Source organism: Sciurus carolinensis, unplaced genomic scaffold (genome assembly GCF_902686445.1).
Source record: "Sciurus carolinensis unplaced genomic scaffold, mSciCar1.2, whole genome shotgun sequence".
Taxonomy (NCBI): Eukaryota; Metazoa; Chordata; class Mammalia; order Rodentia; family Sciuridae; genus Sciurus; species Sciurus carolinensis.
The window spans coordinates 68,602-91,468 of record NW_025920386.1 but is presented as its reverse complement, the minus strand read 5'-3'; positions in this window follow the sequence as shown (position 1 = coordinate 91,468).

Here is a 22,867-nt window from a genome sequence, read left to right as displayed (position 1 = left end):
ATATTCTATATGTGTCCGTTAAGTCTAAATTGTTGATTTTGTTGTTTAGATCTATAGTTTCTTTATTCAACGTTTGTTTGGACGATCTATCCAGTGGTGAGAGAGGTGTGTTAAAATCGCCTAGTATTATTGTGTTGTGGTCTATTTGATTTCTGTAATTGAGAAGGATTTGTTTGACGTACGTGGATGAGCCAATGTTCGGGGCATAGATATTTATGATTGTTATGTCTTGTTGATTTATGCTTCCCTTAAGCAGCATGTAATGTCCTTCTTTATCCCTTCTGACTAGTTTTGGTTTGAAGTCCACATTATCTGAGATGAGGATGGATACTCCAGCTTTTTTGCTGTGTCCGTGTACATGGTATGTTTGTCCCCATCCTTTCACCGTTAGTCTATGGGTGTCTCTTTCTATGAGATGAGTCTCTTGCAGGTAGCATATTGTTGGATTTTTCTTTTTAATCCAATCTGCCAGTCTATGTCTTTTGATTGATGAGTTCAGGCCATTAACATTCAGGGTTATTATTGTAATATGATTTGTATTCCCAGTCAATGGACTCATATTTTTTTTGACATGATTTGGTTTCTCCTTTATTTGGCTATTCCTTTAGGCTAGCGCCTCCTGTTGCTGATTTGCATCGTTGTTTTTCATCTCTTCCTCATGGAATATTTTGCTGAGAATGTTATGTAATGCTGGCTTTCTTTTTGTAAATTCCTTTAGCTTTTGTTTATCATGGAAGGATCATATTTCATCGTCAAATTTGAAGGTAAGTTTTGCTGGGTATAAGATTCTTGGTTGGCATCCATTTTCTTTCAGGGCTTGGTATATGTTGTTCCAGGCCCTTCTAGCTTTTAGGGTCTGGATTGAAAAATCTGCTGATATTCTTATTGGTTTCCCTCTGAATGTAATTTGATTCTTTTCTCTTTTTAAAATTCTGTCTTTATTTTGTATGTTAGGTATTTTCATAATAATGTGCCTTGGTGTGGGTCTGTTGTAATTTTGTATGTTTTGAGTTCTATAAGCCTCTTGTACATGGTTTTCCATTTCATTCTTCAGATTTGGAAAATTTTCTTATATTATTTCATTGAATAGATTGTTCATTCCTTTGGTTTGTTTCTCTAAGCCTTCCTCAATCCCAATAATTATTAAATTTGGCCTTTTCATGATATCTCATAATTCTTGTAGATTCTGTTAGAGTGCTAATTTCCAGAATCTATAAAGAACTCAAAAAACTCTACATGAAGAATACAAATAATCCAAACAACAAATGGGCTAAGGAAATGAACAGACACTTCACAGAAGAAGATGTACATGTAATCAACAGATATATGAAAAAATGTTCAACATCCCTAGTAATAAGGGAAATGCAAATCAAAACTACCCTAAGATTTCATCTCACCCCAATTAGAATGGCGATTATCAAGAACACAAGCAACAATAGGTGTTGGCAAGGATGTGGGGAAAAAGGAACACTCATACATTGCTGGTGGGGTTGCAAATTAGTGCAGCCACTCTGGAAAGCAGTGTGGAGATTCCTCAGAAAGCTTGGAATGGAACCACCATTTGACCCAGCTATCCCACTCCTTGGCCTATACCCAAAGGACTTAAAATCAGCATACTTCAGAGATACAGCCACATCAATGTTCACTGCTGCTCAATTCACCATAGCCAGATTGTGGAACCAAACTAGATGCCCTTCAGTTGATGAATGGATAAAGAAACTGTGGCATATATATACAATGGAATATTACTCCACAATGAAGAATGATAAAATTATGGCATTTGAAGGCAAATGGATGAAATTGGAGAATATCATGCTAAGTGAGATAAGCCAATCTCAAAAAACTAAAGGACAAATGATCTCGCTGATAAGCGGATGAGGACATATAATGGGGGGTGGGAGGGGTTAGCATTAGGTTTAGTGTTAGGTTTAGGGTTAGGGATAAGGAGAGCGGTAAGAATGAAGGAAAGAAGGACTGTATAGAGGGGAAAGAGGCATGGGAGGGGTGGGGGGGAAGGAAAAATATCAAACATCATTGCTCTATGTAAACGTATGATTACACAAATGGTATGCCTTCACTCTATGTACAAATAGAGAAACAACATGTATCCCATTTGTATACAATAATAATAAAAAAAACAATTATACATTTATATGAGTTTGTTGTAAGAAAAAGAGAGACATCATCTGCTCACCTTAAATAGATGCCCCCCTATCGGGTCCCCTCTGGCTGCAGAGAGAGACACAACAAATGTCTGAAGCTTTGGAAGTTTATTGTGCACAGTTTCTTTCCTAGGCTTCTCTTACCCCTAGCTTCTGTGCACTCTCAGCTTCCCTTTTCCCAGCTCCTTCCACTCCCGCGTACTCCCACCTTCCAGCTCCGCTCCCGCTGCTGCCGCGGCCGCCGCCGTCACCGCCGCCGTCGCCGCAGCTTCTTCCGCTCCGTTCGTTCCGTTTCCCTCTCGCTCTCCCACCCACCAGGCTTATATACACTTCAATCAATCAGGGGAGAGTACACGAGATAAACGCGGACAGCTGCAGGCGCAGGATGGGTACACGAGGGGGCATGCTCTAGTCACATCGTTAACTAGCCAATTATTGGAATTCGCTGGTTGTTTACTGTATAGCTGGCCGCCTCTGGCTCAGCATCAGGCGCCATCTTGACCATGTCTAAGGCCAGGGGCTCTAGAAACCCCAAAAGATCCCCCTTCTTTAATATTAAACTAAGGCTCGGGACCGTGTCTGTCTTAGGCTGAGTGGTCAGCATATGTCCTTACCCGTCATCAGAGCCTGCAGAGCATGCTGCAGCTCCTGTCTTAGGTTGGTACACAGCCACCTCCTTCATTACCCGTCCTTGACTACCGATCCAGCATCAAGAGCCATACTAATGGGGGGCTGTCGGCCTTTAGGGCGGTCATGGCCTGATGAAAAATAATTTGATCTCTCTATTGGCTAGCTTGCAGATGCATGCCAAAACGAATGAAGAGAAGAAGGCCAAGGCAGAGGAGTACCACCATAGCTCCTAAGCTTGCCCACTGTTTGACAAATCTATAAACAGAAGAGGAACCTTATAGCCATATTAAATACAGAAACAATATACATCCCAATGGAGTTACAATACGGGTAACACAAAGCAGCTCTCAGGGAATAAACGCATCCCAGTCCCAAAAGTTCTTGCAAGGTATCCACTTGCTCTTATAATGAGTCCATTCTCTGATAGAGTCTCTATGGTCTGTAAGACTGCAACTGCATTCTCGGCTGAATGATCGTCGTTATGGTTGTGTCAATGCTGCTACTGCAAGGACTGTGGTGGCAATGATCACGGCTGTTGCAATGTCAAAGCCTCTTCTGTTTCTTGATAATAGCACTGGCAATTCTATATCTGCAACAGAAACTAGGACTGGTAGGGAGATAGAAATGTGCAAATTGCACAGGTGGCAAAAGAACCATTCCAGCATTATGAAAGATAGCACACAGTTAATGAACAGTTAAGAGGTGTTATTAGAAATGTTAGTTGGTAGAAACATAAAAAAGAGAAAATACACAAGCTGACGTGGGAGGAAAAGCAACATCATAGCTAGGGTCAGCAGAACGAGTTGCTCTACTCTGGGTCTGATTTGTAGCATGATTCCAACGGCAAAGTGCAGAAATTCCTTCTGTTAAAGCAAAGAAAGGCTAGAAATATCCTTGTCACCAAAAACAGCACGACCTGAAAAATCATCAGTAGAATTGACAGACTTGTAGAGAAATTGGTGAAAAACAAGAAAAGGAAGGATAAAAAATATGTTAGTCAGAAATGAAAAATATGGCCAGGCTAACAATGGCCCATAGGTTCCGGGTTTGCCTTTCCGTCTGAGTTTTCGTTATTGGAGGAAGGCTCAGACTCGCCATTGTGAGGAGGAGCAGCATCACTTGCATGCTGTAAAACTCTGATTAGCCTTTCTGGAATCCAGACTGGAGTCTGTTGATCCTGTGGGAAAATACAAACAGACCCTCGGACCCAACGAAGGACTGGATCCGGTCCTTTCCAACAACCTGTCAAGATATCTTTCCATTTTGCCCATACTTGAGGAGTATTATGGGGATTACAATGTCGATCAGCTGCAGAATGGCCGTCCCTATCCAAAGTTAAGAAATTTAGAATGAAAAGAACTAAATTAAGTTTATCTTTAGGAGACTTGTAGGAGGCTCCTATTCCCCCTTTTTGTTTATTTAAACAATTTTTTAAAGTAAGATGTGCTCTTTCCACAATGCCCTGTCCCTGAGGATTATAGGGGATGCCAGTGACTGATTGGATGTTAAATGTTTGTAAAAACAACCGGAAGCTTTTGGAAGTATAAGCAGGACCATTATCTGTTTTAATAACTTTAGGTATGCCCCAGCCAGCAAATGCTTGTAGGCAGTGTTGAATGACATCTTTTACCTTTTCTCCAGAATGAGCAGAAGCCATAATGACCCCTGAAGCAGTGTCTACTGATACATGTACATACTTAACAGTACCAAATTCAGAAATATGGGTTACATCCATCTGCCAAATATGACCAGGCAGCAGTCCCCTAGGGTTAACTCCAAAGGATTACACTGGGATTAAAGGAGCACAATGTTGACAATTTTTTACTATTTGTCGAGCCATACATTTAGATATAGGAAATTTTCTGCTCAAAGTAGTGGAATTTACATGGAATTTTTCATGAAAGAGTTTTGCTTGTTCCTCTATGGAAAAAACAAAAATTGATTTGGTGGCCATATCTACCAAGTCATTAGCATTGGCCAAAGGTCCTGGTAAATTAGAATGAGCTCTAATATGTCCTACATAGAATAGATGTTTACGCTGTAGGATAAGGTTTTGTAGCGTAGTAAAGTAAGAAGCTACCGTGGACATGGAAGAAATATGGGGTACCGTTTCAAGAACCTGTAAAGCGTTAACGATATATAAGCTATCAGATAGAAGATTGAATGGCTGATTATCTGCTAATTTAAAGGCTAATATTACAGCTGCAAGTTCAGTAACCTGTGCGGAGTTGGGTGGAACTATTATGGTGTGAAGTTGTTTACCGATAAGTACTGCACCTACTCCATTTTTGGAGCCATCAGTAAAAATGGTTACACAATCTTTCAGAGGCTGGACACTAGTCACTTTTGGAAAAACTATGGGAGTATTTTTACAGAATTGAATCCAGGGATGTTGGGGATAATGGTTATCGAACTGAGCTGAAGTGGAACAATATAATACTGACCAATCATCATCATTATTAATTAGCCATTTAATTTGCTGAGTGGAATAAGGAGTTATAATAATAGACGGATGGATTCCAAAAACAGTAATGCAAGATTCTATTCCCTTGAATATTACCTGGGCAATAGCTTGGGGATATGATTGCAATGTTTTAGCTGGAGAGCTAGGGAGATTTATACTTTGCAGAGGTCCTCCTTGCCAAACTATGCCAAAAGGGGTATGCTTCTCTGAGATTATGATTAAACTTAATGGTTGAGTAGGATCACAACGATCAACGTAACACTGCTGAAGTCTATTCTCTACTAGCTGTAAGGATATCCGTGCTTCAGGAGTAAGTTTCCTAGGGGAATTCAAGTCAGGATTACCTTTTAATATATCGAATAAAGGTTTTAATTCCCCTGTGGACAATTTTAAATAGGATCTGATCCAGTTAATGTCACCTAAGAGTTTCTGAAAATCGTTCAAGGTATTCAATTGATCTGTCCTGATGGTCAACCTTATTGGTCTGACTGTAGTAGCAGTGAGCCTTGTACCCAGATATTCTTGGATCTCCTCTAATTGTAATTTTTCAGGGGCTATCGTTAGTCCTCTTTTTTCTAATGCTTGAGTTATAAATTGTAATGCTTCTAACAAAACTTCTTTTTCTGGATAGCAAATAAGTATGTCGTCCATATAGTGATAAATCAACAATCTCTTAAACTTTTGTCTAGTAGTTGTTAACGCTTTATCTACGTATATTTGACATATAGTAGGACTGTTAGCCATACCTTGAGGCAACACAGTCCATTCGAATCTCTGGTCAGGCTGAGTGTGATTAAGAGAGGGCAAAGTAAAGGCAAATCTCCAACAATCATTTTTGTGTAAGTGTATAGAGAAAAAGCAATCTTTTAAATCCAGAATAATAGTAGGCCAATTTTTTGGTAGTGCAGTAACAAGAGGGAGTCCACATTGGACGGGTCCCATAGGGTACATTTGTTCGTTTATGGCTCTTAAATCATGTAATAACCTCCATTTTCCTGATTTTTTCTTTGTTAAGAATATTGGAGTATTCCAAGGAGAGGTAGAATGTTGTAAATGACCTGCTTGTACCTGCTCTTGTACTAACTTATGAGCTGCCTCTAGCTTTTCTTTTGTTAGGGGCCACTGTGGAATCCAGCGAGGCTTATCATCTTTCCATATTATAGGGATTGATGGTTTATCAGTGGCCCCTAGGAAAAACCCAATCCATGAGAATCATTTTTTGGTGGAAGTAAAGGCAGTGGTTGGGTAGATCCTTGGCTGTGTCTTCCTAATCCTTTTTTATCATCATAGTTCATATTTTGTAACATATTTCTTACAGGAGTCCCTTGGTAAATCTGGTCAGTGGTGAGTTTCATATCCATTTGCTGCAGGACGTCTCGTCCCCATAGACTAATAGGAACATTACAGACATATGGCTGAAATATTCCTGTGTGTCCCTCTGTATCTTTCCATGATAATGAGGAAGCACTTTGATTGGGGCTTTCTGCTACTCCTAAGCCTCTCAAGCTCTGAGCTGCTGTGATCAATGGCCAGTGCTTTGGCCAGACCATTGCACTGATAATACTTTTGTCTGCTCCCGTATCTAATAAATCTGTAAATTCCATATTTCCCACTTTTAATTTTAGGAGGGGCCTCTGTCCCATATCCATAGTAAGGTTTATTAAAGTGGTTCCTGTTGATCTAAAACCTCCTTGTCTTTTATTTGTATTTTCACTGGGCCACAAGGAATGTCGACTGGGCAATATAAGCATTTGTGCAATGCGATCCCCTGGAGAGATGACCGCAATTCCTTTTGGTGAAGAGACCAAGGCTTTTATTTGTCCAGTGAAATCAGGATCAATAACCCCTGGGTGTACTATAAGTCCTTTTAGTGTTGAGGAACCTCTACCTAATAATAGTCCTACACTATTTTGTGAGATTTTTTTATGCCAATCAGTATCAACCATCTGCACCCCCATATCTGGGGTTAGTATGAGTCTGGAGGTGGCACAGATGTCCAATCCTGCACTTCCTGAGGTGGCTCTGCGCTCCCCTTCTCTGTGGGAGGATACCACCGTCAGGGGAACTTGTTGAATTACCCCGTATATTTGTTGCGGGCCCCGGGGAGGGCCCTGTCTCCCGTTTTTTTGAAGTTCAGGATTCGACCCTAGGAAATTATCCTCCCTATCTCTAATAGGCTGACAGGCACTATTCCGATGACTTCCTCTTCTGCATCTTGGACATAGCCCTGGGGCATAAGGTGTAACAGATTTTACTATAGTTATCTCTTATCTTTTGTTAGGGCATTATCTCCTTGCTGCTGATTTTGTGCATCTATTGAAACGTATTGGTCTTCTCCTATTAACATTTCTATCGGGAAACCTTGCCACTATGTTTCTGCAAGCAGTTTCAACAGCTATTTCTTGCCACTGAGCTTCCCCAATTAGCCATTGTTCTCCAGATAACACTGCTCTGCATACCTGTCTCCAAATAGTCTTAACTGCCTCTTTAAAGTTTTTCTAATGGTTGATGGTATCTCCATTTGCTCCTCAAATACGGGCAGGTTCTACAAATTTTGAAGCTCTTTCTATTAGGCTTAGGTTTCTCCTACCTTTTTCCCTTGTTCTTAAGTTTTCACTACCACTTGGTTATTTATTTTTTGGGGGGTTCTTTATGTTAAACTTAATTCCCTTTTTTCCCTTGTTCTCACATTTTTTGAGCAATTATTTTCTAGGTCACCACTACTCAATCTTTCCTCACTTTATTCTCTTTAAGCGTTCTTTTCTGTTACTATTAGACCCTGTTCATGAAGATCCCCCTTGTGGCACACTAAGCGGCTTTTCTTTACTTTAGCTGTTTTTTTTTTTTTTTCCTCAATGGCGTCCCATTGTTTTTCAATGGTTCCCTGAGGGGTTGCCGCACCCAGACCCCATTGCTACTAATCTGAATAGCTTTAGTTATGGTAATTACAATAACAGTGGCCTAGCTGCCAGGAGCAAGGAGATTGCCGAAAGGAAAACTATCAAGTGCGCATTAAAATTTTTATAGCGGCTTTTCACGTAGGACCGATTCAAACGTGTTTCTACTTTCACTTTAATTAGACCGCGTTCCACGCGCCAGGACCGCTGATGGCGTGTCCCGATACCCCCCCGACCCGAGTTCTACGCGTTAGGATCCCGGTACCCCTCAACCCGCGTTCCACGTGTCAGGACCGCTAATGGCGCATCCCGAGACCCGTGTTCCACGCGTCAGGACCCCAATACCTTTCAACCCGCGTTCCACGCGTCAGGACTCCTGATACCTTTCAACCGGACCGCACTCCGCGTGTCCCCAGGACCGCCAATGGCGCATTCTGACACCCTTTAACTTTTTTATAACCGGTTCAACTTGTATACAAAAAAAATTCTTTCAAATATCTTACCTTGTTTTCTTTTATAAGGCCTTCATCTTCCCGGGTTTTGGCGCCAGTTATCGGGTCCCCTCTGGCCGCAGAGAGAGACACAACAAATGTCTGAAGCTTTGGAAGTTTATTGTGCACAGTTTCTTTCCTAGGCTTCTCTTACCCCTAGCTTCTGTGCACTCTCAGCTTCCCTTTTCCCAGCTCCTTCCACTCCCGCGTACTCCCTCCTTCCAGCTCCGCTCCCGCTGCTGCCGCGGCCGCCGCCGTCACCGCCGCCGTCGCCGCAGCTTCTTCCGCTCCGTTCGTTCCGTTTCCCTCTCGCTCTCCCACCCACCAGGCTTATATACACTTCAATCAATCAGGGGAGAGTACACGAGATAAACGCGGACAGCTGCAGGCGCAGGATGGGTACACGAGGGGGCATGCTCTAGTCACATCGTTAACTAGCCAATTATTGGAATTCGCTGGTTGTTTACTGTATAGCTGGCCACCTCTGGCTCAGCGTCAGGCGCCATCTTGACCATGTCTAAGGCCAGGGGCTCTAGAAACCCCAACACCCCCCAGGGTTCACACTGTGACATTAAAGATGATGTAACTGAGGTATAGACCATCCATCTCAAATACCCCTCATGCTGACCTCTGAGCCACACCTATTTTCTTCTGCCACCCTCCCCACTACTCATGGCCACCACTAAGCCTTTTCTATTTTCATGAATTTGTCATTTCAAGAGTGTTTTACAAACAGAAATATACTACGGAACATTTACTGATTTAAAAAATCTTGTAATTCTTTTGTGATTCATTCAGTTTGTTGTGTGAATATTAAGGACTGACACATTGATAAGCATCCCACCTGAATGCACCCAGAAACCACCCCTGATGTGGGAACTCACACAAGATATGTTATTAAGTGGACAGGCAGAGTGCTTGACCACAATGGTGAGAGAGAGAATGGTGGGGGTGCCATTCTTAGGTAGTGGACTTTAATGGGCTAATAACAATCTAACCAAGGAATGCTGAGAAAGTTTGAGGGCTAACAATCTAAAACAATGATGACTAGGAAGTTCTCAGTCTAACAATATAGATTATAAAATGGTGTGGAGAGGTAGAATAATGGTGGCAGTGAAATGGCAGATTTGATGCCAATATGCATCCCTTTTTATTTTTATAGATACCAGGGGTGGGACAATGGTCTTTCTTCTGTAGCTTCTTCCTGCTGGTGAGGGGTTAAGAGTCTCATTCCTGTTAAAAGGAAATTAGGGAGGGCTTTAGGTGGAGTCAGAGGTGTCAATAGTAAATCACAGGTATCAGTTTTGTGTGTCAGGGGCTGGTAGTTCTGAAGGAGAAGCAGTTGAATGGTTGGTTGGTGAACCTCTGCATATAATCTTGTAGGAAATTCTGTAGACAATTTATCAGGCTTGGTCCTATTTAGAAAGATCTGTAGGCCTTAAAATGACCAAAAATTTCTGACTGTAGCAGTTTCTCTTGATAGTTATAAGGCACTCCTGCCTGCCTAAGAAACTCTTTTGTCATCTCCAGTCTTATTTATTCTTTGGGTTAACACAAATATACATCTTAAGTTATATTTGACTACTTTTTCTTCTTTCAAATGCCCAGGAATGGTTACATTTTGATTTTAACTGTTTTTCTAGGTGTTCAAGATCAAGCTGATCAAACAGAACTTGTTCCTATTTGCTGTTAAGGGTCAGCTGAGTTCCCACAGAGGACACTCATGGAGAACTTGAGAGCAGCTTATTAACTCCTTTAGTTTCATTTGCTAGGTAGGATCTCATTGATGAGGTGGCTTCCTTTGGAATCATCAGGGATGTTTTCCTTTTTCAATTATCCTCCTTTTGCAGCAGGTGAACTAATTGGATTTTGTCCTCTAGTCATCTCATTAATCTCCCTGATTGGGAAGTCATGTGGCCCAGAGTTACAAAGATCCTTACAGAAGTTCTCCCCTTCCCTGGATTTAGGCTGACTCAGAGGGTAAAAGTCAAATATTTGTTTTCTTGGCCTCTGTATTTTAATGCCAATCTCTAAGTTTGAACTTAAATACCAAGTAGGCCAGTCTCAACAGTCATAAAGTAAGAGTACTGGGCTTTAACTTAAATTTTTATGATTTTACAGCCTTTTACACCCTTTGACTTAATCAGGGTCCATATTATCTGTCCTATACATGATGGCCTATTATCTCTAATTAAGGTTCTTTGTTCTTGAAGCAGTATTTCATGAAAACATTAATCAGGTAGCAATTATAGAGTTTACAAGGAAAATACAAAATGCAATTAATAGTAAAAATATATTTAGTTTTTGTTATAGATATCTAGAATTTTGGTGAGCTATGCATTATATTCCCTGTTTGAGATCACAGTAATTCTAAAATAAAAACCAATCTTTTGAATATAACTTTAAATGAGCTGAAGTCTGACTTATTTTGGAGCCACTCTGTTACATATTAAGGTGGGAGGCAGAAACTTATCTCAGGTAAGGTGAGGCTCTTCACAAATTTTAGTTAAAGTATTCTAGTTCTGAAGTAGATCTTTGCATCCTCTTTAAATATCATTTTACAAAGTTTACATATGTTGTTTCCAGAGTCCAAATGAATATTAATTAACAAAATATGACATTACATTCAAAACATAAATCAAGGAGAGGCTGAGAGAACTTTTAACTTTCCTTTTGTGTGGCAAAATGTTTTTTGTTTTCATGTTTCATGATGTTAACCTTTAAATAAATCAGGCTCTCACTAGCATTTAGAAATACATTTACATTTAATTTTTTAATCTCAATATAAAAAGTAGCAAATTTTCCATATACCCTATTGATAATAGGTCCTATTATAGAACATTAAATGATATAAATGAATTCCCAATAAAATTTACTATTCTTATAAGTTTATAATTACAATTACAGACAAGTTTAGTTTGGAAAACAGCAGCTGGATAAATTTTCTTCTTTAAAGATGTGTATACCTGGAAGATATGAACACATTTAATATACAAAGAAGAGTGGCCATTTCACAGTTACCTTGACATTTTTATGTTAACCAAGTTTGGCTTTTAAAGAAAAATTTAGACTCTGTAACATAGTACAATACTCCAACTGTTGTTGTTTAACCATAATTGTATAAATCCTAAATTTTAATACTAATTTTTCTAAAGAATAAAACCTAACAGACAAAATGTTAAGAGTAAATTAGCATTTTTTAAAAATCCTTGTCTTTTTAGCATATAGATTTATCATTGGTTTATATAACCCATTAATATTTGACCTCAGGGAAAAACCCTAAATAGCTTTAACTGATTATTTCACATACAACTAACCAACTTAGTTACACACAAACTTGTCAAAATTTGCCCTTTACTTACACACAGATTTACTTAGCACTTACTTAGACCCTCATGTATTTCATCACACAGACTTTCTTACCCAGAAACATTTTTTCCTTCTACTAAATATATTTCCATACTTAAAACAATTTACTTTCTTTCCTGCTTTTGTTCACATTTTGAGACAACTCTTATAAAATTCTTGGATGTAGATAAACTACTCCATTTTAATAAGATAAAATATTTTATCTTATTTATAGTACTGTAATTGAAACACAGTTGAATCTTTAGGTCTCCTTTGTATATAGAAGTGTACCTCTTAGGACTTAACTCCTAGTAGCCTTGATTTTAGTGATGACACAAAGAAATTATGAACCATTTTTATTTACCATGTTACTCCATGAAATTTAAGGAGTTAAGAGTACTCAGTGTTATTTAAGTTAGCATTTTATTTGTGTAAATTAATCAGATGTCTCTAACAAACACATTGGAGTAATATCATATGTGGCAAATCTACTTATTTTACTGCAAAAACCAAATATCAGACAAGTGTATTGAATAGTATTTGCCATCTCTTTTCTGTTGAAGAAAAGTCATAGAAACAATGGATTAGACATTTTACAAACATCATTTTATTAGTTTGACCACCTAGAGAGAATTGTGAGTTAAGTAAATTTAAAGACATTTTACCTTCATTTGTTTACCCAATTTAAATTAAATCTTTTAAAATCATGTGAATTAAAGGTATTTGCATCCATTTTCTAAATTTTAATTTCATGATGGCTCATTATTTGTGTCAATTTTGATATCATGTACATGATATTTTGATGCACATATATAGACAGACAACACAATATCAGACATGATATACACATAAAAAAGAAAAGGCATTCTGTTTTTTTGTAGGTAAATATCCATTGCAATATTATAGATGTTTTAAACAACAAACTTTAGAGTCAAATAAAAAATAGAACCAATCAGGAAAACATTAACCTAGGTATATAAGATCAAAATTGTGAGCTCAAAAAACATACCACTTAAGAAAAAACAAGACTCCTAGAAGAAAAAATGTTAATGGCCATTAATTATTGTATGAGAGAGTAAGAACAAGTCAGGCAGAAGGGGGAGGAGAGGGAGAGAGGGAAAGAAAGAGGGAGATGGAGAAAAAGAGAGAGAGTCTTAAAATCATTTTTTTTTTGTATTTCAGCCCAGAAGATTAAAATGAACACTTTTTTTCTTCAGTCTCAGGTTGGTCCATTGCTGAGCCTGCTACTTACATTCCATTGCAAGGGAAAATGCTGCCTAGGGATTTTTAACCCTTGTTAAGTTCTTAGCTTGGGTTTGTCTGAACAGGTGAGGGCTATTGCCAAATCCTTCAGGCAACATTTTCTAGGTTAATTGAAATCCACCATCTGGTACCTTAAAGGTAAATAGAAATTGTGATTGAGAGTCTAGGGTATACAGAAAAAGACATCTTTTAAATCTAACATCATAAGACTAGGTAAGATACTGAAATTTCTTAATGAAGTTTGCAGAGTTTGAAGGTGAAGGAGCCTAGCCCCTTCTCTATCTGGGAAAGATCAGAGAAGGAGAAAGGAATATGGACCCTGAATCCTCCCTCCACTCCAACAACCTCCCATAGGGGAGCTAGAACATGTGCTTGAGACCTTGTGGCAGGAGGACTGGGTAGAGAGGGCAGAGGTCAAAACAGAGCAGAACAAAGGAGGCAGGAGCAAGGGCCTGTGAGGCCCCTGCTGCAGGAGACCAGTATGGGTGAAGATCATTATCTGGGTCAGAATCAGAGAAGGAGGAGGGATTAGAGAGGAGAAGAAGCCAAAAGAAAGTGTTCAGGTTTGCAGGAAAAGCAAAGACTCACAGAATTTGTATGCCTTTAAGTGGCCATTTTGATTGATTATCTGAAGGATACTGTGGCCAAATATCATTACACAACTGAATAAGTTTTGGTGGTTGTAGGCCAGGTGAAGAGGTTTAAGATTATCTTGTAGACTCCCCAGTAGAGAATCTGCCAGAATGAAGGACACAGATCCCATGGTGGAGACTGATAAATAGCCAAGTCAGTGTCCCAGGCATTCCAAGGTCACAGACTAGTTGAATGGATATGAGAAGTCAGCACATTATGGGAGTTGTCACCCCTGTCAGTGTGTGCCAGGGAAAAGGCAAGGGGGAATTAAGGGACTGGTGGCAGGAATTTTGAGAGAAAAACTAAAGAGAAACCTCAACCCAGAGAGGGAATCTCCACCATAAACATTAGGGATGCACCCATCACTTATGGTCAACTAAAGGGGCCAATTGTAATTGTAAAAGTTGTGGCTGGGGGAACCTGCACTTTTCAACTTCCTCAAGGGCACTGGATGACTAATGGTTATGTCTTACTTCAGCAGAGGAGTGTTTAAATCAACCTATGGGAAACTTACCAATCTGAAGCTGGTGGTGGATTTGCAACCAAGCAGCAGGGCGATTGGAATGTGAGACCAGCATCAGAGGGTCTGGGGCAACAGATGGGATTCCACTCACCTAAGTGGCAGTAGAAGAGCCCATCCAAATCATGGCACAAATGAATGCACCCAGAAACCATTCCTGATGTGGGAACACACGCAAGAGATTTAATCAAGCAGACAGGTAGAGTTCCTGCACTTGAGGGTGTGAAATAGAGAATGGTGGGGGAGCTATTCTTAGCTAGTAGAATTTTGTGGGGTGATAATCTAACCAATGATTGACTAGGAAGTTTTTGGGCTAGCAACGTAGGTTGTAAAATGGTGAGGGGGCAGAATAATGGTGGCAGCAAAATGGCAGATCTGATGCCAAAACCATCTATAAACAACTGAATACAACCAACCGGAAAGGGGAGGAGAGAAAACACAGGCCGTATAATCCTCACAAAAAACTCAGGCCAGAAAATGGACCAATGAAATGACTCAGTGAAGTATAGTAATGGCCAGAAAAAGGCAAAAGGAAAAAAAAAGAAAGTTGACATAAGACCATCGTTGTTGTTAAAAGGCCATGCACTGAATATTACTTTTGTATTAAATGTTCAGAATGGACAAAACATCGAGACAAAGTCTCATGGTTTCTGGAGCTTGAGAAGAGTTATAAATGTGAATGACTACAAGTGGGAACAGGGTTTTCTTTCAAAGTAGAGGAAAATTTCTGATAGGTAGTGGTGTACATGCACAACAGTGTGGATGTGTTAATGACCTAGAGCTGGAGCAGAACACTTCACAAGTCAATTTCATGGTGGGAAGATCACACCTAATGAAGTTATTATTTTAAAAAAAGTTCATGCTCTTCAATAGATGAATGGATAAAGAAACTCTGGTATATATATATATATATATATATACAATGTAATACTATTCAGCCATAAAGAAGAATACTATTATGGCATTTGCCAATAAATGGATGGAATTGGAGAATATCATGCTAAGTAAAATAAGCCAACCCCAAAACATCAAAGGCCAAATGTTTTCCCTGATAATTGGAGAATGATATATAATGGGGCTGGAGAATGAGAGAAGAATGGGGAAACTATAGAATATGTAGAAGGAAATGGAGGGAGGGGGTATGAAAAATGTTGGAATGAGACCAACATCATTACCCTATATACATGTATAATTACACAAATAGTATGAATCTACATTTGTACAACCATAGAAACAAAACGATGTACCCCATTCATGTACAATGAATCAAAATGCAGTCTGTAAAAAATTAAAAGCTAAAAAAATTTTTTTAAGTACATGAAATGAACTGCTGTGAGGCAGATATAGCCCTCTCACTAGACCACAAGTCCTAAAAACTGATTCCATTTTATTGATCTTTTAATCTGAAGAGTCTACTACAGAGGTGAGACTTACACACTGAATAAAGGCTGGATACTAGGGACCATCTATGAAGAAAATACTCAAACCATTAGGCCTTGTTAGACTTTGGTCACTCTGATTACAGGAAAGCATGAGCTCTCATGAGACATAATTTCACAGATAAAAAATTTGGTAACTCACAAAAGACTCCCAGATTTGTGCCAGTATTTGATAATTATGCACACATATACAAGTTTATGTGGTGGGCAGTCCAGCTCAATATTCTGAAGTTCACAAAGGGAGAAAAGAAACTTCCTAGAACTTAACAGTCTGCACTGGAACCTGGTGCAAATAGCATCACAACAACAGAGGCCTGGAACAAAGTGCCTTCAGCTGCGTTGCCACACTTGTGGCAAGTGGAGATTAACCATGTCACAAGCATTCACAAAAATGACCAGAAAGATCCCATTCAAGAGTTGAGGTTCATCCCAAGATCCACCTTTAACATAATTTGACTTTAGTTCACCTAGTCATTTTCTTTCCCTATCCAGTTATCCACAATATCTGTTTGATAAGGCTTCATCTGTTTTCCTTCATAGTGTGCTATGAAGAATGAGAGTGGTCCTGCAGATGAGTAAGAAATGTGACTCCACATCATTCCAATGGTTTGCATATCTACCACCCCTGTTTCCAGTTTCCATTCTCCTAAGGAACTGTCAACCCATCCCATCCTTACCAATGCCAAAAAACCAAAGGCCAAATGCTTTCCCTGATAAGTAAATGATGATATAAAATGGGGGTGGGGGCATGGGGTGAGAGAAGAATGGAGGTGCTTTATGTAGAGGGAAATGAGAGGGAGGAGGGGGTTATGAAAATGGTGGAATTAGATAGAGATCATTGCCCTATGTACATGTATGATGATATGAATGGTATGAATCTATATTGTGCATAACCATAGAAACAAAAAATGTACCCATTTTGTGTACAATGAATTAAAATGCAGTCTGGAAAAAATAATTAAAAGATAAGAAGTGTTCATGTTAGACAGTCACAATACTACTGTATATTCACTTCACATGTAAAAAGTAGAATCCCCAAAATATTAAGTTGGATTTTCTAAATTTAGAAAAAGATTGAGGAGGATCCCTGGGTCTCAAGGTCACTTTTACCATTCTAACCCAGTATTTTCTCCATACTTATTCAGATCCCACATGCTTCCATTCACTCTGAGAAGTAATGTGCCTCATCCACTTCCACAGACTCCCTGCACATGAGTGGCCAAATACATCAGCTGTTGCATTCAACATTTAGTGGCCTTCATTTATCTTCTTAACACGCTTGACCTTGCCAATGCCCAATGATTTCTTTTTTCCAGTCTATAACATTCTGGCAAACCTGAGCATGAAGAATTCCAATGCTCTGGCACGAGACACACATCACCTTGAACTCCAAGTGTAGCCCTTCTCTTGGGTTTCTTTTCCCAGGATGAGATGAGAGCCTCTCCTCACATACTTTGTATATGAGATTGAAACTTTGGTGGCCAATATTTCTCCCCAAACACCTTGGAAAAGTAGAGATATGATAAGATCATCATGATGAACAGTCTTTTAAGTGCCAGTACAGACTGAATATCAGTGATCCTTAGCTCTTCCTTAGAGGCAACCTGAAGGATTATCAGAAGTTGTGCTTAAGGGCCATGCCTAGATCTGAATTCAACTACATAGCCTTGCAAAATCTTCCCAACTCCCAGTTTTAATATGTTCCTAGCCAGGATCAAAACATTTGCCTTTTAGGGAATTTGGAGTTTTAAGAGTTAAGTTTCATAGATTACATGAAGATAATTAGCTACTTTTTAAATGAGTGAGTGAATAAATGATGAAATGACCTGTATCTGACACTGAAAGTCCAACAAAGAAACTGATAAAAGTCACTCATATTTTACTAGGTAACAAATTGCACAGGAAATGCACAGTTGTGATGCCTCCCTAATTACCATTCAATATTATCATGACTTCACTTTCCCAAGAACATTGTCACAGTGGGAGAAGGGAAGGGGAGGGTCCATGGGGCACAATTCCTAACAGTCTACAGAGGTAGGCAGCACTAAGCAAAGACTGAAAATTTATTTTGCAAAACCTACCTAAAAACAGTTGTGAAGGACATAAGAAGTAGGTAATTCTGAAAATTAATGTATATTCATGTGTCTAATTAGAGTGTAATCAGCAGAGATGGACATGGAAATAATAATGTCACCACAGGATGTTTACTTACAGGTGAAAAAATGTTTTCCACCTACAAATTTAATCAACAAATAAATACTTTCAGTCATAACTCCAAGAACTTAGGAGGGCAGTTACTGCTACCTTCATCTGAGGTATCCCATTATCTCAGCTTAGTTGAGAATAGTTATCTTATTTGTCCAAGGTCACAAAGCCACTATTTTCAGGTTGAGACTGAAGCCTTCATTCCAGTGTACTTTATCAAACACCACCTTTTCAGATGTCAAGTGCTATCTTGTTTATTTATTAATTAATTTAAGAACTGTTTATCTGCTAAAGAGATAAATATTCACTGCTTAGTATGGGAAATCACTGTGATTAAGTTTCTGAGCCATTTCTTTGCCTCAGGGATTACAGTTAGTAGAATTAACCCAGGATTTCAATGTGTATACATAGATAAGGCAGCAATAGAGAAGCATTATTTTACAGTACATAATATTAAGTACTTAAAATGCTTCTTGCTTATGACTATTGCCATTCCAAAACTTTACATGGACACAAATTTAAGAGTTCAAAAACAGAAAGGTATGATTCAAATAACACATTCCAGGATTGATAACTTCAGAATTTATTGCTCATTAAAATTCTACTTTAATTATCCTTGTTTTAATTAAAACTATTAGTAGAGTTGTTGATATGCAATTATGAACAACTGACTTATGATATATAATAGTCTAATATTTCTTTAAAAATGGTTATTGTCACTAGATCTGTGCATGTAAAACAAAATCACATTTTATTTCAAATGAAAAATTGGTACACAGAATATAAAACTGTTGCCATTAAACACTACATTTTCAACTAAAATGGAAGCAAGTTATTCTTAGAGTCCACCATTCTATGACTGTTCAGTTTGCACAGAAATAATTTCTGACCTGACACACACCTTCAGTAGCAGCACAGCTTCAGCTAACTGCAGACACCAAGAGAAGATACTAAAGATCTCAGTAACTTAAACTGTACTAGTGAATGATGCAGAACTCAATCTTAACCATTCATCTACTGTCAAGCAGTGGCCATGACCTGTTCTAACACTGCCTGTGAGAGAGCATTTCTCATGCCTCCTGATTAAGAAAATATAAAATTCTTATAATAATCTTAGTCACTGAGGCTTTCACTATGAACAGTGGGATCCTGTGTAAAGCAGAGGACAGGCAACTTAGTTAGCAGGCTGGACACTATTTGTTGAACCGACAACACATTAGAAAAATGCCAGAGAAGGAGCTTGGAATGTACATAGTCAAACTGACCTGTGAAGTAAAATATGGAATAAGGCATGATATCAATGAGAAATACAGGAAATGAAAGATCCCTCAATAAAGAATTAGAAATTGTGAAAAAATACCAAGCACAAATCCTTGATATAAAGGAATCAATAAACCAAATTACAAATTCAATAGAAAGCATCACCAACAGTCTAGACCACTTGGAAGTTGGAACCTCAAAGAAGACAAAATATACACCCTTAAAAATAAAGTAACCCACCCAGAGATGATGGAAAAAACCATGTACAGAAATTCCAAGAAATAAGGGAAACATAAAAATACCAAATTTAAGATTTATCAGAGTGGACAAAGCCATGGAGATAAAAACCCAAGGAATGAATAGTCTTTTCAATGATATATTAGACAATTTCCCAAATCTAAGGATTAATTATGGGAAATCAAATACAAGAGACTTACAGAACCACAAGTGTACACATTTACAAGAGATCCACACCAAAGCAAATTATGAGAATAAATGACAAAAACAATAAAGACAGGACTTTAAAATATGTGAGAGAAACAAATCAAATTACATATAGGGGAAAGACAATTTGGATTTCAGCTGAGTTTTCAACCCAGACACTCACAGACTGAAGGTGAAGGTTTGGGAAAAAACATATCATTTACATGACCTTCATAAATAAGTTGGTGTTTCCATTCTCATATCCAATCAAGTGGACTTCAATTCTAATTTAGAAGGGATAAAGAAGGACATTTCATACTACTTAAGGGAATCATACATCAAGAAGACATAACAATCCTAAATAAATATTCCCCCCAAAATATAGCATCTACATACAAACTCTTCTCAACTTCAAGAATCGAGTAGAATACATAACAATAATACTTACTTTCTTTAATACACCTTTCTTTCCCCTAGATAGATCCTTCAAACAAAAACTAAGCAAAGAAACCATAGAATTAAATAAGAAAATCAATAATTTAGACTTAACAGACATATATAGAATATTTTATTCATCATCAAGCAAATAAACATTCTTCTCAGCAGCACATGGATTATTTTCTAAAACAGATCATATGTTACAAAACAAAGCAAAAATAATCCAATGCAAAAAGTAGAAATACTGCCCTGCATTCTCTCAGATCATTACAGAATGAAACTAGGAAACAGTAGTAAAATAAAAACAAAAGCTACTCCAACACCTGGGGCCTAAATAACAAATGGATTGCAATAGAAATCAGGGAGAATATTAAAAAATGTGCTTAGAGGTAAGTGACAACACTATAAAATATATCAAAATTTCTGGGACACTATGAAGGCAGGCCTAAAATTAAAGATCACTGATTGAGCTCATTCATTAAAATAATTAAGGTCAACAAATAAGTGACCTAACTTTACATCTCAAATCACTAGAAAAAGAACAAACCAACATCAAAAGAAGTAGAAGACAGGAAGTAATTAAAACCAGAGCTGAAATCAATAAAATTGAAATGAAAGAAACAATTTAAAATTTTGAGAAAATTAAAAGTTGGTTCTTTGATGAGATAAATTGATAAACCCTTAGCTACACATTGGAGTGAAAGAGAGAGAAAACCCAAATTACTAAAATTCATTATGTAAAAGGGAATATCATGATGGACACTACTGAAGTACAGAGGAAAATAAAATTATTTTGAAAATGTATACTTCAATGAAATAGAAAATCATGAAGACATTGACAAATTTCTAGAGACAAACTACCCAAACTGAATCAAGAGGACATGCACAATGTACAGACCAATAAAAACAGTAAAATTGAAGACACTATCAAAAGTCTACCAATGAAGAGAAGCCTTGTACCAGAGACAAATTTTCAGCTGAGTTCCACAATGCCTTCGAAGAAGAATTAACACCACTATCCCTCAAATTATACCATTAAATAGAAAAGAAGGGAACCCTGCCTAACTCATTCTATGAGTATCATGTTGATACAAAAAAAAAAGACAAAGACACATGAAGGAGTGAAAACTTCAGATCAATATCCCTGATGAACGAGACCCAAAAATTCTTTTAAAAATTTCTGTCAAGTCAAATACAAAAACACAATAAAAAGATGGTGCTCCACAATCCAATAGAGATCCTCCCAGAGATGCAAGATTAGTTCAACATATGGAAATCAATAAACATAATTAATCACATCAGTAGACTTAAAGATGAGAATCATATGGTCATCTCAATAGATGGAGAAAATACATTTGACAAAATGTAGATCCATTCATGTTTCAAACACTAGAAGAACAAGGGATAGTTGGAATATAGTTCAACACTGTGAAAGTCTTCTATGCTAAGTAGAAGAAAAATATCATTTTAAATAGAGAAAAAAATGAAGCCTTCCCCATGAAAACTAGAAGAGGACACGAATACCCTCTTTCACTTCTTTTTGACATAGTCCTTCAAATTCTAGCCAGAGCAATTGAACAGATGAAAAGAAATTAAAGAGGTATGAATGGGAAAATAATAATTTAACACATCATTATTTCCCAAAGACACAATTCTACAATTTAAAGAGCCAAAAACTCCATCAGAAAATTTCTACAACTAATAAAGAAATTCAGAAAAATAGCAGGGTATAAAATCAATACCATAAATCAACTTCATTTCTATACATCAGTGATGAATCAACTGAAGGAGAAATTATTAAAAAATAATCCATTCACAATAACTGCAAAAAAATGGGAATCAACCTAATGAAAGAGGGAATAGATCTCTACAATGGAAACTACAGAATCCTAAATAAGAAAATTGAGGAAATCCTTAGAAGATGGAAAGACCTCCCATGCTTTTGAATAGACAGAATTAATATTGTCAAAGTGATGATACTACCAAGACTGTTGCAGATTTAAAGCTATTTCTACTAAAATATCAATGACATTCATCACAGCACTAGAAAAAGCAATCATGAAATTTATTTGCAAAACAAGAGACCCAAAATAGCCAAAGTGATACATACCAAGAAGAGGAAAACAGGAGGGATCACAATGCAGACCTAGAGAGTAATGATAACAAAAATGGAATGGCATTGGCACCAAAATGGACATGTAGCACAATGGTACAGAAGACACAGAGACACACCCAAATAAATAGGGTTTTCTCATACTAAATTAAGGCACCAAAAACATACATGGAAAAAATGATAGCCTATTAAACAAAAGGTGCTGGGAAAAATGAGAATTTATATATAGCAAAATGAAATCAAAACTCTATCTCTATCCCTGTGGAAAAATCAACTCGAAGGTGAGTAAAGATGTAGGCACTATAACAGAGACCCTATGAATAATAGAAGAAAAAGTAGGACCAAATCTCCATCTACTCAGCTCAGAAACGGACCTCCTTAACAAGTCTCCAAAAGCACAAGAAGTAGAATCAAGAAACCATAAAAGGGATGGACTCAAAATAAAAATCTTTGCAGCAAAGGAAACAATCTGTAACATGAAGAGAGTGCCTACAGAATGGAAGAAAATCTTTATCACATACACCTTAGAATGGAAGAAAATCTTTATCATGTACACCTGAGATAAATTGATAATCTACAAG